General features: G+C 40.0%; 1 long non-coding RNA gene across 2 annotated transcripts in view; it reads left to right on the forward strand.

The window, feature by feature from the left end:
• Positions 1 to 1,724: 1,724 nt before the first annotated feature.
• The window catches only part of LOC308530961, a 628,987-nt gene continuing 609,338 nt past the window's right edge, over positions 1,725 to 21,373 (forward strand). The window contains exon 1 of one of the 2 annotated variants that reach the window (XR_013996879.1): positions 1,725 to 1,989. This is a non-coding gene — a long non-coding RNA (uncharacterized lncRNA). The remainder of the gene's footprint in view (positions 1,990 to 21,373) is intronic. The other variant, XR_013996880.1, reaches the window with a different exon arrangement.

A 21,373-nucleotide genomic window follows, 5' to 3' on the forward strand; every position in this document is an offset into this window, starting at 1 on the left:
GGCTCATGGCTGGCGAGCACAGCGGCAGTGGCGGTGGCGGCAGTGCTAAGGGTGTCTGACTGCCAGCTTAGGCTCCCTACAGGGAGCGGGCCGAAGCTGTCAGTCGGACATCCCCTGAGGGCTTCTAGGCTGAGGGACCTCCCAGAGTGCATGAATTTCATGCACCAGGCCTCTAGTGTGTGTGTGTGTGTGTCTATATATATATATATATAGACACACACACACACACATATATATATATAGGAATTCATATATATATATATGTATTTTCTATCAGCGTGCCCTGCCAGAATTGTTCCATAAATCCCTTTCTCAAGCTTAAGGATATAGCACCCTCTCCTGCAACTTTTCTCTCCCACTCTAATTGCTCCAAATCTTTATGTATTAACTTTGGGCCTGTGGGAAGAACCCAATTGACCTAGGTTTGCGATGGATTTGTGATATATTTATTATTCACTGATATCTTGTCAATCACTTAGATTGTGTAAATTCAGAATAGTCCTGAGATAGCAAAAGCTGGTGGAAATGTATCTAATAAAGGACCATAGAAGTTAAATAGGAAGAAAGCTCACATAAGGCCAGTGGAGAACTGTTTGTTTTTTAAGAGTCCTCTTGGGGTGACATTGCCTTTGGTGAATCCACAATCCAGGCCCTGACCTTTCTCCTGCAAGGCTAAGAAATTTGATTTTTTTCCACACATTTTGTGGCCCAGTTGACTTACTAGTTGAACCAAATGGGTCCTTGGGGTCACTGTTGTTTGGGGCACATTTGAATAGGCACTGTGTGCTTGTCTGAAGCCTTTGTTCTGTGCTTCCATGGCTCAGCAATGCTGTTTTTTAAAAATATATTTTTATTGATTTCAGAGAGGAAAGGAGAGGGAGAGAGAGATAGAAACATCAGTGGTGAGAGAGAATCATTGATTGGCTGCCTCCTGCACATCCCCTACTGGGGATTGAGCCTGCAACCCGTCATCTGTCCTTGACCAGAATCGAACCTGGGACCCTTCAGTCTGCAGGCTCTATTCACTGAGTCAAACCCGCTAGGGCAGCAATGCTGGTTTTAATTGACCCATTATATATCCTTAGCTATAATAATACATGCAGCAAGGATATAGTCAAGTATTGCCAACCCAGAGCGTTTTTGCCTCTGCAGCAGGAGAGAGTATACCATGATAGATAAGAACATAGGTGTTGAGGCCAGAAGGCATGGCTCAGTGGTTGAGTGCCTACCTATGGACCAGGAGGTCACGGTTCGATTCCCGGTCAGGCCATATGCCCGGTTGCAGGTTTGATCCCTGGTGTGAGACGTGCAGGAGGCAGCCAGTCAATGATTCTTATCATTGATGTTTCTATCTCTCTCTCTCCCTTTCCCTTCCTCTCTGAAATCAATAATACACACACAGAACGTAGGTGTTGAATTCAATAGGACTTGGTTCAAATTTCTGGCACTGCCACATACAAACTGTGTGACCCTTGTTAATTTCCTTAACTTCTCTAAGCTCATTTTCCCTTGAATAAAGTAAAAACAGCTGAGGTTTGGTGCGAAGATTAAGTGAGATGTAGTGTGTAAAAGGTCTCAGTGCTTGGCACAGGAGATCACTTGGTGACTGCCAATTGCTGGCTTTGCTATTATTTAGGTGGCATCCCATTCTTATTCTCTGATCCAGTTTGTATTGATGTTCAAGTTTAACTTTCAGGGGCTCATCTTGTTTCTCTTCATTTCAGATTCCAGGAGGATGCCTCATTGTGCTTCTGAGAGACTGAACACGGGGTCCCCAGCACAGCTAATTGCTCAGTATCTCCTCTTGTCTGCCATTGAGGAAGTCATGTTGCAAGGGCATCTAATGGTAGTCCCTGCTCACATCCATGTGCAGTGCCAACCATTTCCCTTCCTTGAGCCAGGATAGAAGTGGAGACCTCCTGCATGAATGCACAGCCCCCCCTCTTTTTTTGGCTCCTCAGTTGAATCCATCTTTGCTCTGCTGCCCAGGTATGTGGAATATAAACAAATTATATACATAATCCATGCTTGTGGGAAATGCAAATGATATAGAAGTGTGTAAAAATTTGTCTTCCTTTACACTGCCAACCACATTCCTCCCTAATAGTGTGTATCATTCTAGCATTTTTCTATGCATTTATGTACTTATTATATTAAAAAATGGCGCTTTACACCATTCTTTGGAGATCTGACTTTTCAACTTAACATATCTTGATCTTTTTATGTCAGTATGTACAAATCCTTCACATCCTTTAAAATTTTTGTTTAGTTTTCATATATGGGTGAATCATTATTTACCTTGAGAGTATTGATGACTATTTAGCTTTCCAGTTTTTAATACTAAAAACAACATTTCAGTGAGTATTTTGGGGTTAAAAGGGTTAACATTAAGATACTTCCCAATGTCCTTCTAAAAGCTATGCCACATTATACTCCCATAAACAGTGTTCAGGAAGGCCCATTTCTATTTACAGGTATATCACCACTAATGACTCATCTTTAGTCTATTTAATTTTTAATAATCTGATGGATAAGCATCTCCTTATTTTAATTTATATTTCTCTGATTACCTGTAAAGTCAAGCTTCTTTTCACAGTTTTTTTTTCCTTTTTAATTTTGAATACTGTCAATTTTATCTTTTTCTCAGTTTTATTTTGTGTTATTCATCTTTCATATTGCTTAACAGGTGCTCTTTGTATATTATAGATTTTAGCTTTTTCTTAAATACATCAACTGTTTTCTCTAGTTGCTGTCTTTTAATTGTGTTTTTGTATCTTTGGCTATATATAGAAGTTTTAAATTTATCTAGTTTTTGCTGTCTTATTATGAAGTTCATTATATTAATTTGTAAAGGAATGTGAAAGTTTAAAAATTATTCAGTATCCTTTGTGGTGAAAGAAGCCACAATATTTTCAAATCAAACCAACAGGTATTTATTTAATATCTATTATGTGCTCAGTGTGATGGATAATAAAAAAAAATGAAATATAAAACACAGTCTCTGCCTTCAGGGCATTTGCATGTGAATCACAAATATTTAGATATACCTTAGAAAATTATATCGGGCATTATTTTAGCTAAGTGCTGAATTTTGTTACAGAAAAAAAGTGTTATCAAAAGGAACTACTAGGTCAATAGAGTAGGCTATGATCATCATAGTAGAAACTTGAATTGGAGTTTAAAGCCCAGGAAAGATTTAGTTATGAGATTATAGGACCTTTGTTTGTTATCTATTGGGTGTCCCAAAAAATGTATACACATTTTATAGCTGAAGCTCAATTGATATTTCTTTCTTTTTATGTTTAATCCTTTGTAATTAATAGTTATTCAAAGTGTGTATACATTTTTTGGACACTCTGCATTTCTGTATAAAAAATTATCCCAAAGCTTAGTGGCCTAAAAAAGTACCTATTTAATTTAGCTCATAATGTTGCAGGTTCACAATATCCATTGGGCTCAGCTAGGCAGTTCTGACATGGGCTAAACTTAGCTAATCTTGCCTGGGCTCACTTATAAATCTATAGTCAGCTGATCAATTGCCTGTGCTGACTGTCTCATGATGGCCGCATCTGGGACAGCTGAGATGACTGGGGCCTTTTCTCATATGGGCTCTCAACATCTGGCAGACTAGCCCGGCTTTGTTTCCATGGTGGGTACAGAAATGCATGAGTTTGAGAATGGAAGCTGCAAGGCTTCTTGTGACCTTGTCTCAGGTTTGGTATACTGCCATTTTTGTGCATTCTATTGATCAAAGCTACAAGACCAGCCGAGATCCAAGGGGTAGGAAAATATACTTTACCTCTTGATGGGAGATGTTAAAGCATTGTGGCCATTTTTGCCATCTACTGCAGAATTCCAATTCACACTCATGTTAACTGAGTGAGTCAATCCTCACAGTTATGTGCAATGATCGTGCTCAAAATCTGTTTTTCATAAGGTCAGGTAGGAATATAAATAACAGTAGAGTAGTAGTCTGCAAATGCCTTTTTATCTTGGCCAAATGTGTATTGGCTTTTAGGGAACTTTTCTTTCATCTTATTTTTAAAAAGATTATTAGGAATATGATGTGTGGATTTATAGACTAACCAGAGTGATCTATGATAATCTTGTCTCCCGCCCACTATCTTAAAACACATACTGAAAGGGTGAAGGAGATGTGGTGTTTAGTTATGGCAAAAATGTCATGATCCTAAATGCAAAGCATTAAATAAAGAAAGCTACACATCACAATTCTCCAGTTTAAAAAGCCAACTTCTAATCTTGGTTTCTTGTATTCATCTTTATTCTCAAGTAGTTGACTTTACTTGCAATTTATGGTTTAAATCAGCGGTCGCCAACTGGTGGTCCGTGAGGTCTGAAAGGTTGGCGACCGCTGGTTTAAATGATTGGTACAGCCTGGCCAGTGGGGCTCAGTGTTGACCTATGAACCAGGAGGTCATGGTTTGATTCTCGGTCAGGGCACATGCCGGGGTTGTGGGCTCCATCCCTGGTGTGTGGCATGCAGAAGGCAGCCAATCAGTGATTCTCCCTCATCTTTGATGTTTCTATCTCTCTCTCCCTCTCCATTCATCTCTGAAATCAATAAAAATATATTTAAAAAATAATAAATGATTGGTATAATTCCTCTTATCTTATTTTGGCCTTATAGATACAAGTCTAGAAATTTCATCAATTCTTGTTTTCACTGTTTAGAAGTGGCCAATAAGTCCTTTTTCTAAGCTTCTCTCCCTTCCAGTGATCATGACAGCTTCTTGGGTCAGACAGGAGATATGAGGTTTAGGCAGAGCCAAATAGACCTGCTGCTTCATGTCTTCATATAAAGTTGTGGTTCCTTTGGCCAAACCTTTAACTCAGAATGATGCATGAATAATGTCAGGGTGTAACCTAAAACACTATATGTAGAGACTAGTGGCCCGGTGCACGAAATTCATACACATTAGAAGAGAATTAGAGGAAATATTTTAATATTGCTATTTGCCCTTTCTCTATAATAGAAGTGTCAGAGATGAAAGAAAATTAGTAAAATGTATATGAAAATTTTCTTCCTGTCAGAGTCTGGGCATGCTGCGGGACCCAGAGTCAAGTCCCCGCCCGCCCGTGTGCACCTCAAAATCGCGTGAGACCCAGATCTGGTCGGCCCTATCCCCATTGGGCGAGATCCAGACCTGGCTGGTCCCACCCCTGTCAAGCCTCGCTGGGGCGGGGGGCGCAGCCTCAGGTCCCCAGGCCCAGAGCCGGGCAGGGGGGACAGCCTCAGGTCTCCCGTCAAACCCCGCCAGGTGGGGGGTGCAGCTTCAGCCCCCGGCCTGGTGCCGGTTTGGGGGTGCAGCCTCAGGTCCTCCGGCGCACCCTCAGGTCTCCCGGCCCAGCACAGGGCAGGGGCCGTGGCCTCAGGTTCCACGGTCCAGTACAGGGGCAGGGGGTGTGGCCTGAGGTCCCCCGTCAAGCTCCACAGGGCAGGGGGTGCGGCCTGAGGTCCCCCGTCAAGCCCCACTCGGTGGGGGGTCGCACCCTCAGGTCCCCGGCCTGGCGCCATGCAGCCTCAGGTCCCTGCTGATCTCTGGTTACGGCTCATTATGGGAACTTTGCCTCCGCTGTGGGTGTAGCTATCTTACGTTATGGGAACCCTGCCTCTGCTGTGGGTGCAGCCATCTTGTGATGGAGTGAGGGTCGATTTGCATATTACCTCTTTATTATATAGGACTAGAGGCCCGGTGCACAAAAATTTGTGCACTCGGCGGGGGGGGGGGGGAGGTGGGGGTCCCTCAGCCCGGCCTGTGCCCTCTTGCAGTCCGGGACCCCTCGGGAGATAACGACCTGCTGGCTTAGGCCTGCTCCCGGGTGGCAGAGGGCAGGCCCAATCCCTAGGTGCAGCCTCTGGTCGGGCTCAGAGCAGGGCCGATTGGGGAGTTGGGGCGCCTTCCCCTGTCATGCACAGAGCAGGGCAGATTGGGAGGTTGCGATGCCACCCTCAGTCACGCTCAGGGTAGGGCCTATTGGGGGGTTGGGGCACCGCCCCGTCACGCTCAAGGCAGGGTCTATGGGGAGGTTGCGGCACCACCCCTGTCATGCACAGAGCAGGGCCCATCATGGGGGTTGGGGCTCTGTACCCTGTCATGCACAGAGCAGGGCCAATCAGGGGGTTGGGGTGCTGCCCCCTGTCATGCATAGAGCAGGGCCCATCAGGGGGGTTGGGGCTCTGTACCCTGTCACGCACAGAGCAGGGTCAATCAAGGGGTTGGGGAGCTCCCCCCTGTCATGCACAGAGCAGGGCCGATCAGGGGGTTGAGGAGCTGCCCCCTGTCACTCACAGAGTAGGGCTGATAGGGTAGTTGGGGCACCGCCCCCTGTCACACTCAGGGCAGGGCAAATCAGGGGGTTGGGGCGCCGCCATTGTCACACTTAGGGCAGGGCCGATGGGGAGGTTATGGCTCTACCCCATCACACACAGAGCAGGGCCCGTGGGGTGGCGGGGGGTGGGGGGAGTTGGGGCGCTGCCCTCTATCACCCATAGAGCAGGGCCGATCAGGTGGTTGGGGCGCCGCCACTCTCACACTCAGGGCAGGGCCGATGGGGAGGTTATGGCTCTACCCCGTCACACACAGAGCAGGGCCCTTGGGGCGGGGGGAGGTTGGGGCGCCGCACCCTGTCACACAGAGCAGGGCTGATCAGGGGGTTGAGGCGCCACACCCTGTCACACACATAGCCGCAGGGCGATCAGGGGTTTGGGGAGCTCCCCCCTATCAGGCACAGAGCAGGGCTGATCAGGGGGTTGGGCCGCCTTCCCCTGTCACTAACAGAGCAGGGCGGATAGGGAGGTTGTGGCCCTGCCCCTGTCACACGCAGAGCCGCAGGGCGATCAGGGGGTTTGGGCGCTGCCCCCTGTCACGCTGATCCCGGTGCCGGGAGGCCTCTCGGCTCCACTGATCCCGGTGCAGGGAGGCATATTACCCTTTTACTATATAGGATAGAGGCCTGGTGCATGGGTGGGTGCCGGCTGGTTTGCCCTGAAGGGTGTCCTGGATCAGGGTGGGGGTCCCCACTGGGGTGCCTGGCCAGCCTGGGTGAGGGGATGATGGCTGTTTGCAGCTGGTCACACACCCTTCAGGGTGGGGGTCCCCACTGGGGTGCCTGGCCAGCCTGGGTGAGGGGATGATGGCTGTTTTCAGGCCGACTGAAGCTCCCAACTGCTCCTCTTTTTCTTTCTTTTTTTATTCTGGGCCAGCTTTAGCTCTGGCTCCAGCTCTGAGGCTTCTGCTGCTGAAAGAAGGTATCTGGTTTGTTTCGGTTCTATAATCGAAACACTGTATAACTCCAGCTCTGAGATCCCGGCTCGCTGAAAGCAGGTTTCTGGGGTTTTGTTTAGCTTCTATATTTGTTACAATGTTTCTTAAACTGCAGGCTCAGAGGCCGGCAAAGCAGGCGGGGAACGTTGGTTTCCTCCATCACTGAAGCAAGCAAGCAAGCCTCATGTTAGTTTCAAGCTGCCTGGCTGCCGGCCGCCATCTTGGCTGGCAGTTAATTTGCATATCTCGCTGAGTAGCCAATGGGAAGGGTAGCGGTCGTACGCCAATTACCATGTTTCTCTTTTATTAGATAGGATGGTGGTTTTTAAAAATTCAGTGTTATTCCCATTGTTCTCAGTTCTTTCTTGTTTAAGGAGCAGAGCTACCTTACGACTTCCATATATTTATATATAAAAAGCCTGATTTCCCTCTGATTCTTAAACATGTACAAAATGATGCTAATTAAAATAAATATGCTGTTCAATAGAGGAACAGTGTATCAAGGCGGAGCTGTCCATGAATGCTGGAGCCAGAATCTTGTTTGAATTAGGAGGATGTCTGCTAAGTTAAGGCACCCTGTGGAGATGTATAAGGCCAGAGCTTCTAGCAGTCCATACTGTCCTTATTGAGAGACATATTTATATCTTCCAGACTAGTAATTAATCACTCAGTAGGTTTTTTTAGGGGGAAATCGTGCACTCACAGAGAATCTTTTTGTACTGCCAGTAACCGCAAAGCATGGGCACAATTAAAATGCTGATTTAATTTATTATATTGAGGCATGGAACAGGAATGTTTAAATGATGTTGACAGGGCCAGAATTTCAGAACCACCTTTTTAAAAATAGAAAACAAATGCCTACCCCCTTTAAATTAAATTATATTAATAACATGTTTCTGTAAGTTGCTTGGAAGCAAAGTAAAGCACTTGACAATAATTAAAATTTAAAGATGTTGTATTATTTGTTGTTAATATGTAGTCTTTGTTAGGGGAAATAATTTCAAAGTGATCTATTTATGAAAATTAAATGGGGAAAATGCCTGTTGAGCAAATGCCACTTAATAAGGCCGCTTTTCTTAGAACTGTGGATTCTGAAGTAACTAAAATGTTTTTATATTCCAATAATGGTTTTTATTTTTGATCCTCTCAAAAAGTGTCTTTGTTACTTGACTTTTGATATTTCCACACAGAATTCCATTGTGAAGGGGCTTATAAACTCTAAAAACCAGGAAGGCTTTCATATATCTTGGGGTCTTAGGTAACATGTATTTGCAAAGAGAATTTCATCTGAAATCAATGTGGTTAGTCACTTGGATCTCCTCCAAATACCTCTGCAGGACCAGAAGCCAAATACCTATGCAGGACCATTAGCAGCCTCTAACTAGTTCTCCTCTAATTAATGCTGTGTTCTGGGTCTTAAAATGGCACTTTCCTGGTTTCATACAGACTAGAAAATGCCATGAGATAATGGGATAGTTGTTTGCTCTGCTGTACCACAGTGAGAAGGGAGTTAATAGAGTCACCTCTGTGTGGACTTCATGTGCAGATAATATTCTGAAAAGCTATACATCTCCACTGTTTGGGGGGAACGGCAGTTTCTGACCGTGGTTTAGGTTTTATTTTCTTTTGGCATTGGCACAGATGCATTGGATTTGGGCTTTCAAAGTTGCTATCAAATAAAATCCTTAGATGTTAAAATGATGTGTTTTTCTATAAATGAAATAAACCATAAATGACAATGTTATTTCTTACCACATTACTGACATATTTTGTGCACCTTGATAGTGCAATTATAGTGTGGGGATTAACTGACCCCTGTTGGTCTTGATAATTCTGGTGATAGGAGTGCAAATTGGATAGAAGAAATGGAATAGTTTGTCTACATGTGTTTTCCCACTGGTTAAAATTAAAGCAGGAATAGCAGAGTCAACATTTATTTTATGAACATCTATGTGGTGAAAGTTTTCTTCTGGGAAACATTCCTGATTTTGTGGAAAAACTCTTTTGACTTAGGTACTAAATAGTAATTAAACATTGTTGATATATTGTTTTCTCTCCTCCCTTTACTCATCCCCACATCCATTTAGTCACCAATTGCTGTGGATTCTGCTCTTTGAATGTTACTATGATAGCCCATTCTTTTCCTCCCTGCCCATTGGCTTTCAAACAGCCATCATTACCAACATGGATTTGTTTATCTGTCTCCCCTATTAGGCTGTGAACTATTTGAGGGTGCGAATCACATCTCATTTGACTTGACCATAGTGTCTAGCACAGTGGTTCTCAACCTTCCTAATGATGCGACCCTTTACAGTTCCTCATGTTGTGGTGACCCCTAACCATAAAATTATTTTCGTTGCTACTTCATAACTGTAATTTTGCTACTGTTATGAATCGTAATGTAAATATCTGATATGCAGGATGTGTTTTCATTGTTACAAATTAAACATAATTAAAGCATAGTGGTTAATCACAACACAATATCCTATATAATAAAAGGGTAATATGCAAATTGACCCTAACAGCAGAACGACTTGGAATGACTGGTCACTCTGACACACACTGACCACCAGGGGCCAGACGCTCAATGCAGGACTGCCCCCTGGTGGTCAGTGCGCTCCCACGGGGGGAGCTCTGCTCAGCCACAAGCCAGGCTGACTGCTGCCAGTACAGCGGTGGTGGTCAGAGCCTCTCCCGCCTCCTCAGCAGCACTAAGGATGTCTGATTGCAGCTTAGGCCTGCTCCCCGCTGGCAAGTGGACATCCCCCGAGGGCTGCTGGGCTGCCAGAGGGATGTCTGACTGCCAGCTTAGGCCCTATCCCCCGGGGAGCAGCCCTAAGCCAGCAGGTGGTCATCTCCCAAGGGGTCCCAGACTGTGAAAGGGCACAGGCTGGGCTGAGGGACCCCCCCCTGCCCCCCGAGAGCACAAATTTTTGTGCACCGGGCCTCTAGTGTAATTATATATGTGTTTTCCGATGGTCTTAGGCAACCCCTGTGAAAGGGTTGTTCGACCCCCAAAGGGGTTGTGACTCACAGGTTGAGAACCACTGGTCTAGCATATAGTAGGTGATCAGTATATATATTCATGTGTGAATAATGACTTCTATATACTAGTAAACCATTTAATTTAGTCATTCTCTACTGGGAGTGGAGGGTGATTTTGGCTCCCCAAATCCCCAAAAAGGACATTTCGCAATGTCTGCAGACATCTTGGTTGTTACAACTCTGTCATGTGTGTGTGTGTGTACGTTTTTACTCTGCTGGCATCTGGTGGGTAAAGACCAGAAGACCAGACATGTTGCTGAACATCCTATAATGCACAAAATTGCAGCAAAGGATTATTGGGCCCAAACATGTCCGTAGTGCCAAGGTTGAGAAATCCCACTCTAATTTAATTATCAAAATACCTCTCTCAAGTGGATGGATAGTAGTAGTCATTTCTTTATTTTAGATATGAGAAAACACACATTAAATGACTAGTCTGAGTCCACCCAGCTTAAGGTAGTGACAGAACCAGGAATTGAACCCCTTGATTCCACATCTAGATAATGACTAGATTATTTCAATGACCTAAATGCTTATTGTGATTTTTTACTTTAATTATCTGGACAGTTGTATTAGATTTTGGCCCTGGAAATCTGTCCATATTCTACTCAAAAGTAATAATCAGAATTAAGGCAGAAAATACTTAAATGTTTATTTGAAAGGTATCTTTCCTATGGAGATTCCTTTAGATCTGGTATAAAAATTTTGAATTTCCTAACCTTACATCTTCCCAGAGAGAGTGGGTTTCTCTAGCAAAATGACTCAATCCATACATGAATCTTATTAACATAGTTCTGAAAGATTAGCAATATTAAATATTTTTGTATTACTCAAATTGAGACCTGAAATACCTAAATAGGTCACTAGGTGTTTTGAGCAAATGCCTAATTAATTTTTCATACAGTATCTGTATACATCCTGAGATTATACAGAACACAGCTGCTTTAAGTGCAAACATCTGCTTATCACCCAAGTTATAGGTTTGAAATATAGGTTGTATCTGAACCTAGACCACTATATATTGTTTAGCCATAGCGTCTCTAGAAATAGCAGAGACAGAATAGGAAAGACGTGGATAAAAGTAACTAAATTGGCCAAAGAGAAAAACAGTCTGGTATGCAAGACTGTTTCCAATGTGCAAGACTTTGAGGGAAAAACAGACACATTTACGACATCGCCTCTCTCTGCAGGTGTATTCACATAGGTGCGATGTATGTATGTGGGTATCAGAATCAATTAATGAGACAGCACCAGCGTCAAATAAATGGTAATTGCAGGGAACACAGACAATGAAAAGTATTTTATATTGGTGAAATCTGGTAAGGAATTAGTCACTAATAGATGCAAAATACCTATATTTGCTCCAAGTTGGAAAATGTAAGTTATAAGCATTGGTTAAAAGAATATTTACAGTAAACTATTCTAGATAGTATCTTTTTTTTATATTGACAAGTATAAGTCTTTTCTGCAGTCTCTGTCTAAATCTTCTTCTTGATATCTAGATGTTATCCAAAAGTAAATATCTTTATGGAAAGATTTTATTTACCATTTAAAATTCTTTCTGTACTACCAAGTTCTGATCTTTGCAGGTGCTGAATTTTTCTGGGTTCTTTAGGGCTCTATGCCACATCATGAGAGAATTGTAAGCACTCTATAAAAATCACGGAAAAAGCAAGTCTCCCAGGCTTTGACCTGTACTACATGAAGAGATAAAGTTAATACTAATAAAAGAATAAGAGTAGGTCTCTTTCCTTCTACAGTCAAATCAGAGAAACAAAATTCTGAGGAAGCATCAAGCACATAATATAAGATGCCAAGTTTAGTGTTGCAATTTATTTTTATGATTTTAAATTATATAAGTGATGTTATTTTAGGTGTTTAGTTATTTACCATTGATTTTTAGAAAGGGGGGGAGAGAGATAGAGAGATAGGGAGACAGAGAGACAGAGCCATTAATGTGAGACACACTGATTGATTGCCTTCCCACATCCTTCTTGACCCGGGGCTGGGGATGGAACCTACAAACCAGGCATATGCCCTTAACCAGGCATTGAACCTGTGACCCTTCAGTGCACAGGCTGATTCTCACACTGACCAGGGCTGTTGTTTCTTTTATCTCCATTTGTTTCCAGTATTTTTTCAGCAGCTTGACTATACTATGTCTAGGTATTATTTTTTGATAAGTACTAGATCTCTTTGGGATGCAGTGCAGAGAAACATATACTTTAAGTTTCTCATAAAATCTTTGCACCCTATGTTAAGTAGGTGTGGGGGCCTGAGGCACATCCTCACAGCCAGCATTTCAGAGGGCTTGTCATTTCCATCTTTCTGATGAAATTTCCTATCTGTTTACATATGTCCCTCTTTTCCTTTAGAATCTTTAATATATTGATCATAGTTATTTTAAAATCTCTGATAGTTCTAAAATCTAAGTCATCTCTGTGTTTGCTCCTGTTGCTTTATCATTTAACAATGGCTTGCTTTATCCTTCTTTTAAAAATATATTTTATTGATTTTTTTGCAGAGAGGAAGGGAGAGAGAGAGTTAGAAACATCGATGAGAGAGAAACATCGATCAGCTGCCTCCTGCACACCTCCCACTGGCAATGTGCCCGCAACCAAGGTACATGCCCTTGACCGGAATCGAACCTGGGACCCTTGAGTCCACAGGCCGACGCTCTGTCTACTGAGCCAAACCGGTTAGGGCGCTTTATCCTTTTTATTAAAATACATCTTGTACTTTTTATTTAATCCTGGACATAATGTGTAGAAGAATTGAAGCCACTAATTTAAATAGTATTTTTGCCTGGTAATGGGCATTCTCTTCTCTGTAAGTGTGGACCGTGAATCAGTCTATTCAGGAATTGCATTAGATTTGAATTTTGTTGTTGCTATCGTTATCTTCAGTTCACCACAGGCTTCAAGTTCCCCCAGTGGAGTCTGCTGTTACCTTGCACTTAGAGAAGGACTTGGGGTGCTGGGAGGGTTTTCTCAATTTTCCCATTCTACTCTGCCTGCCTGAGCTACAGAGCAGTCTCTTTTTATTGTCTTTGCTTTTCCCATAGGCTGCTCTTCGCATGAATTGGCGTTGGGCTCATGGTGGATGTAGGAAGTTCTCTTTTGTATTGGTCCAGCTGCAGTCTTAGGCAGCTCCTATGTGCCTATTCCTTATTCCCATGGGAGCCAAGTCATTTCTCTACTTGCAGAATCCTAGGTTCAAGATTTCCTGCCGCACTCCAGAGACAAAGGGTTTCTGCTTCTGCTTTTCCCTCATAAGCGATGGATCTTTTCCTGGACTCTGAGTTCAACAGAGTTTGTTGTCCCTCCTTTAGTGACTTAAGGCTGTTGCTTCATAAGAGAAAAGGGTCCATTTTCTTTAGAGGAATCAAATGGGAGAATTGAGGCTAAATGCCTCCTGTTGCAAATTGGGCAAAAAGGCTCTCGAAGCTGGGTGAATAATGTAGGGGTTAAGGGAGGCTGTAGCAGCAACTATAACAGCTGGGAATGGGCCATATGGAAGTAAGGAACAAAATGAGAAAAAGAGGAGAGTTTTTATTATAGTGCCTGCAAAATCAGGCCAGATCTTTATCAGGTTCCATTTTTTTTGCATTTTTTTAAAGTTTTTCTTTTTAAATTATAAATACTCTTTACTTTTATAGTCAGCATTAAAGTTAAAATAGAAAGATAGTAAGGCCACAATGGGAAAAATGTATTGGAAAGTTTAAACAGATATCTGAATCTGTATAGATAAGTTAATTTTCTATGTTATTTGTGAGATGTCTTTCTTTTTCTTTTATGCATTTATTATATATATGATATTCCTAAGAAGCAAGTATTTGAATGTGTTCAAGTTTAGGATTTTGTTTCTATGTGAATATATGGGAAGGACATTATTGTATTTCACATTTTAATATCTCTGAAATTAGGATGTGTTTTACGATTGATGGACTATTATAACTTAATTGGCATGGTGTTTTAGTAAATGGAATAATAGTATGTTTTACAATTGATGGCATCTTATATTTGAGGAAATATGCTATTACATAGGCAATTTCACAGATTATGAAACATAACCATCTGCCTTTTTTTTGGGTAAAAATGGTTGTAAATTTTTTTGACATTGTCTAGATCAATCCACCCACAAGGTAGTACATGCCTGTGTTTGAGGTGCTTAAAAACCTATGTTTGAATTTTAAAAATGAACTAAACTATACTAACTTTCAGTTATGTTAGAAAATATAATGCCTTTCTTCCTATAGATTTATAGTCTTTCTATTTTCCCTCTGCTTTTCATTTTAATCATAATCTCCTTTGAAAGTTGACCACTCTGTTTTTATGCCTCCTATTATTTTTACAGAAATTTGCTGCCTATATTTTATATTCATAAAATGATCCTCCAGCCCTAGCTGGTGTGACTTGGTTGGGCCTCATCCAGTGCACTAAAAGGTTGCCAGTTTGATTCCCTGTCAGTGTAGAGGGCTTGATCTCCGGTAGGGGGCGTGCAGGAAGCAGTCACTTGATGTTTGGCTCTCACATCGATGTTTCTCTCTCTCTCTCCGTTCCTTTCTCTCTAAAAATCAATTAAAAAAAACTTTTTTAAAAAAGGACCCTCCAATATTATATATTCATAGAGAAATAGTGCTCAAGTGAGCATTGGTACTGCAAGTCTCCCCTTTCTTTAAAAGGGACTCATGTCCAGAGGACAAGATTTTAGTGCCATTATCATGTAAATGGTGACAGAAGTCTATAGCAGGAAAAACTCTTTAGTTACTTTTCAAATTCAAGTTTTGTTTATTCTTATGATGTGATAGATTATAATTTGCTGTCTTTTGGCTTATTAGGAATGCAGTTGTCTTGATTACAGTGTCTGAATATCAAAGGATGACTAAGCCCTACTCCCTGTTCTGAAATGAAAGACTTGTGAAACAATAATTCTTTTAAAAAAACCTTAAGTTATTCATAGCCACTATAGCTTTAATTAATTAAAGGCAGAAAATATCAGTTACACTAAATATTATGTACAAATTTGACAGCAAAAAGTACCCTCAGATCTTAAAAGGATTTGTTCATTGTCTTTGATGTTGGGTCATAAATGCTCATAGCTGATATGCCAGATAGTTTTGTGAAGTAAATATTCCTTTTTACTATCAACATAGAATTCAGAACTGTTCTCTGAAAAGCTGTCACTTTTACATAGGAAAAGATGGTGATGTAAAGAAAACCTTTTCTTCTTTACTTTGACTTAAAAATTTTTGCTTGATTTGGTGGCTTAGACACAGTCTCTATCATTCCCTCTCATATATTCACCTTTCTCTCCAGTAACACACGATGTATTTGACCCAGAAATTCTGAAAAGACATATGAAGAACAATAGAGTAGAATTCTGATAGAGCAAAATAAACATGATCAAACCAGAGTTTATTGATGTGTATTGAAACGATTGTAAGGAGACATAATTGGCCCTCTCTTCAAGCCAGTTTGAGTCATCTCATTTAAGCAGATTTAAAAACAGTGTATATGGAGGCACCTTCTAGTACTTTAAGGGAATACACCTAGAACCACGTGTACTGAACCAAAAAAACAAAATACTCAAGTTAATATTGATGATATTTTAACACATTGGAATGAAAAGGAAGGTCAGAATGAACTCTGCCATGTAAATATAATTGAAATGCTTCTGAAGGAGCCATGTGATTGGATGGACTTGGGAAATGGTAAATGTTTGGTAAAATTTGGACTTAGGGAGTATAGTTTGATTCTTGGCATTAGCAAAGTGAAAAAAACAATTACAAAGCACCTCATTAGAAAATTTCAGGATATCAGTGAAAAACTTTGGGTTGGTTTGAGGGGGGAGATTATAAAGAAATGATAAGCACTCATATATTAAGCCCTCATGTCACAGTTTTTAGAGATAAGTAGAGAATCTACCATAAATTCATAGAAATACTTGTTCCATTAGAAAAGCTGCCTTTCCCCAACTTAATAACTGTGAAGCGTAAATGTATTTGATAGTGCATGTTCATATATCATCAATTGTTTTTAAATTAAGAAATCAAAAATGAAAGGGAACAGGAGTAACTGACCCATAGTGGTATTAGATGTGTATGAAATAATCTTTGGGGTTAGTGGGTATTTTTAAAGAAATTCAAAAAGATAACTAGCATATTAAAACAAGGCCCCAAAAAGGTGGAAAGTATTTAAAAGCCTAATCACTAAATATTATACAACAATTTCAGTATTTCTTAAAAGTTTAAGACTGAATTAAAAATAAATTACAAAGTTCTATGGCTTCAATGCAGGTTCATTCAGAGAACGGTAAAAAAAACAAAAAACACACACACACAAAAAAACCAACCCAAAAAACACCAGCCTTTTGTAAAATATGGAAACCATCTTGAGTTAAATAAATGCCAGAAAAAATTATAATTGTAAAAATGAGATGTCGACTATCGTTATTACAGTGGCTGTGTTGTTTCCAATAACAATTTGGCGTTTTATTTAGTCTGTAACAATCTACAATTGAAATATAAAATAAAGATTTTTCTTTTATTTCCCTCTGAAGTTCTGTGCCAAGCTAAGCAGAACTGAATGAAACATCTGTGGATGATTAAAACAAGCTTTCCTATGGGGTTTTGAATAGAAAGTAAACATGGATTTTATCCATAGTCAACAGCATTTACAAATGTAAAGGGAGGAAGCTACTGAGTTTTTGAAGAATGAGCTGTTAGAGAGGAAATAGAAGTATGGAATGGCAGATGGCGATAATTAGTTCCATATGGGGAAAGGCTTCTATTAAAAAAAAAATGACAGTGAGCTGCTCTGGTTGGGTGATACTTTATTGAAACAATTTTTTTGTATTATTTCCAATTTTTGTGTTTCTGGAGTAGTCCCATCTCACAAAGCCAATCAAATATGACTAACACGTGATGTATTTTGTTGGGGAGTCTATGTTCATGTTCATGCATGAGAACACCCTGTGTTAGGAAGTTGCCCAGACTGGATGCCCACTCATCTCTTTTACTTGGGATTTTTAATTCTTCAGTATTCCCTGCTTAATTTCATTTTGAGTCAGTCATAGTTTCCTAACTTGTTGAGACGATGTTTAGTGCTTTAAGGGCACTGGCTTTGGTGCCAGAATGTGTGGATTTGAATTCTGCTTCTCCCTCACTAACTGTGTGATCTTGGGGGAATTACCTAACCTTTCTATGCCTATTTTCAGATCTGTACAATGGGGATAGTTATAATACCTGCCTCAGTATGTTATATTATGCAACCTATGGTATAATTGTTGTAAAGATTAAAACGAATTAATACATGTAAAACACATTCACCAGAATCACCTGGTTCCCACCATAGAGCTATTTAATAAAAATGTCTATATTTTCTTGATCATGTACCACTTATCCTCATTAGAAGCTTGTTCATAAAGTTAGTAATTTATACATATTGTTGTTGTATTTTATCATAAAATTTTATAACATATTTAGATATTTTAAAAGTGAGATAAAAATAAATATAAAATGTTTGAACATCTTTTTCTCATATCTTAGTGGATTATGATTCAGAGGTCCCTGATTTAGAATGTATTTGCTGAGTTGAACTAACTTGAAAAGAGTAACAGTGAATTCAGCTAGCCAAAATCTTGAGGAAACAGTTTGATGCTTAGTTTCTCCATTCCCCATGCATATGCCAAGGCCAGATGTGAAATCCTCTTCCCAGTTCCCTGTGTTTTTCATTTCAACAATATTTTTGTTTACTTCTATTTCTTTGTTCTTTGTACTTTTTGTATTGTCAACCGACTCACTATTTGCAGTTGTGACCTTGACAGTATTCAAAACCCTCTGTTCTTAGCCACAGATATCTGTATTTTTAAAAAAGATAAATGAGCTCTTTGCTTTTAATTGTTGATAAAGGTTTCCTCACTTCCACCTTATTTCAGGTTTCTTACCAATTGGCAGCGATTGCAGCAGCTTTCTTAGTTCTGGGTCACCAGCGACTCTGACTAAGTTACGGTGCATCAATATGCAGAGGTGTTAATCTTCTTTTGTTCCCTCTTGCAGTCTTTCTCTAGCTTTATAATTATCCAAGGTGGTAACAGCTCTTAAGAACATACTCTGTCACCTTGAAATCAAGTGGGTTTAAGCTGAAAACTCAGGTAAGGTCTTAAAGATGTAGCTCTCAGCTATGAACAGTGAGGGAGAATTTGAACATGACAGTCCTTAGTTATAATGATATTTGGATGATGGAATCCCATTACACTGCATTATGTGGGATGTTGACATTTTATTCAAACATGTAATCCTTGTCATTGAGTGTGGGAAATAGAGAGATTGCTACCAGGATTAGGGGTAACACAGGATGTCACTACAGAGAAATGACAGAAAGCCCAAAATAACAGCAGTAATCATTTTCCACTTTCTCTCTTGTCGTTTTTAGAACTCAAATGATGTACTATGGTACAATCTTCATGATTCTAAATAGCTGCTCTGGTTCTGAGCAATGTTTAGAGAACACTTGGTTTTATAAATGCCTTCAAACACATTAACATTGACTATATATAATTATTGAAATAAAGTATTTGATTTTTGTCCTTAGAATCATTATTTTGTAATCAAAGAACTTCATTGTTGAATTAAGGTAAGGTTGCATTTGGGTTTTAATGCATATTCGTTTACACTGTTAATATGTTGAAGATAGAAAAATTTATTTCCATCTTAATGACACCGTCTGTGTGGTAATTATTCAAGAACAACGTGGCTGTTTATCTAGAAACATTCCAGAGCATTTTCATTTAATTTGAATACCCCATATGTAGTGTATACTGATTAACAATTTATAAATAATTTGAATACACTAAAATATACACAAATGTATAGAGAATTCAGTCTTTCATGGTTCTTGTAGGAACATGGTAACAGCATAAAATTAAATGCTTCTACCTCCTCTTCTAAAATTCATATAAGGAGAAGACAACATAACATAGAGTCAAGAAGAAGGGGACACTTGGCCTAAGTGATGAGGAGTCAAACATTGAGGATCTATGGGAAGACCATTCCAGATGGAGTCAATGGTAGTTGCAAAGGCCCTGAGGTAGAAATGAGACTGTGGGCTGAAAGAACAGAAAAAAGACCTATGGTGCTTGATCACAGTGAGGAATGGAGAGAGTATTAGGAGAGGAAGGTGGAAAAGTAGGCAGGAGCCTGAACACAAAGGACCTTGTAGGTTAAAGTAAGGAATTTGGATATTGTTTTAATATAATTGACAGCCATTGGAGCAATTTAAGCAGCAAAGTGACAGTTTGACTTACTGTTAAAAAGTCATGTTGTTATTGGGACAATTGTTGAAATTTGAATAAGGTTTGTAGATTAGATAATAAAATTATATCACTGTTAGTTTCCTAATTTTGATAATTATGCTCTGTTTATGTAAAAGTAAGTTTTTGTTTTTAGGAAATACACTTAGAAATATTTAGGGGTAAAAGGGTGAGCTGTCTCAAAGGCTACAGAAAATAAGTGTGTGTGGAGAGAGAAGAGAATGTTAAGCAAATGTGGTAAGTGCCAGTTCTTCTTGGGAATTTGAGGGAAAGGTAAGCAGAGATTATTTGTTCTATTCTTGCACTAGTCTTTTTTTTTTTTTTTTTTAAACACACATATTTTTATTGATTTCAGAGAAAATGGGAGGGAGAGAGAGAAGAAACATCAAATGAGAACCATTGACCTGCTGCCTCTTGCACACCCCCTACTGGGGATTGAGCCTGCAACCCAGGCATGTGCCCGTGACCGGAATCGAAACTGGTACCCTTTAGTCCACAGGCCAACGCTCTATCCACTGAGCCAAATCAGCTGGGGCTATTCTTGTTAGTCTTACAACTTTTTCGTAAGTCTGAAATGATTTAAAACAAAAAAGTAAAAAGATTATACTAGCCTGTATGATTTATAGGAAAGCAAATGTGAGAGCAGGGAGACCAGTAAGGGAATGATCGCAGTGGTCTAGGAAAGCAATGGCAGTGGCTTGGATTGAGGCATTGGTAATAAAAGTAAAGAAAAATGACCCGATTCAAAATATATACGGTTGGTTGAACTTGCTCATGAGTATATGTGGTTGGTGAAGGAAAGAAAGGAATGATATATGAATTAGGGTTTCTTGGCTATGGTGATGCCATTTTCTGAGATAGGAAGAGTGAAGTTGTTCAGAATATACAAAAAGTCACCCTGATCATTTAAGGTTTGGGTTGCTGGAGTTGATGGTAAAGAACCTTGCAACCTTCTTTTTACAAAAATTTATTCTTTAATCTGACAAAACCAGAGGTTAAGTTCCTATAAAGGTCAATTACTTTTTCTCCATTTCCTTGGTGGGGGTCTCTGTCTTTGAAATAATATATTTATTACCAGAAAATATGCATGTAAATGGATTGGTGAAAATCCATCACCACATTTAGCTAAACAACTCAAATCAGTACCTCACTATTACTGACAAATCAAGAAGATGATACAAGAAAGAATGCAGAGAAAAACTTCAAGAAAATACATATTTGGACTATGAAAGCCATATGGTTTTGTTGTAATAAATTTAAACAGTATGAAAGTAAAAAGTATAATTTTCCCTCTTTCCTAATTTTGTGCTTCAGGAAAAAACCTTTATTAAAAGTTGGATGTTCTTTCATACATCTATCCCTGTATAACCAGTTCCCAACTCTCTTTTCACATGTACATATGTAATATAGTTGAACTCCCTTTGATAAAAATGGGAGCATATTGTTTTTCTATTTCTGTGGAACAAATTCCCTCAAAATGTAGCAGCTTAAACAGCAGTTATTATCTCATAGTTTCTATGGGTTAGAAATCTGGATATGGTTTATTAGCTGGATCCTTTGCTTTGAGTTTCTCATGAGGCTGCATTAAGATATTGGCTGAGGCTGTGGTCTTATCTAAAGGGTCAAATAGGTAATGTATCTTCCAAGCTCTCCCAATTGGTTGCTGGCAGGATTCAGTGATTTGTGAGGCTGTTGGACTAAGTAAGACCTACCTCAGTTCTTTGCCACAT

This window comes from Myotis nattereri (assembly GCF_964212035.1).
Source record: "Myotis nattereri genome assembly, chromosome: 15".
Classification (NCBI taxonomy): domain Eukaryota; kingdom Metazoa; phylum Chordata; class Mammalia; order Chiroptera; family Vespertilionidae; genus Myotis; species Myotis nattereri.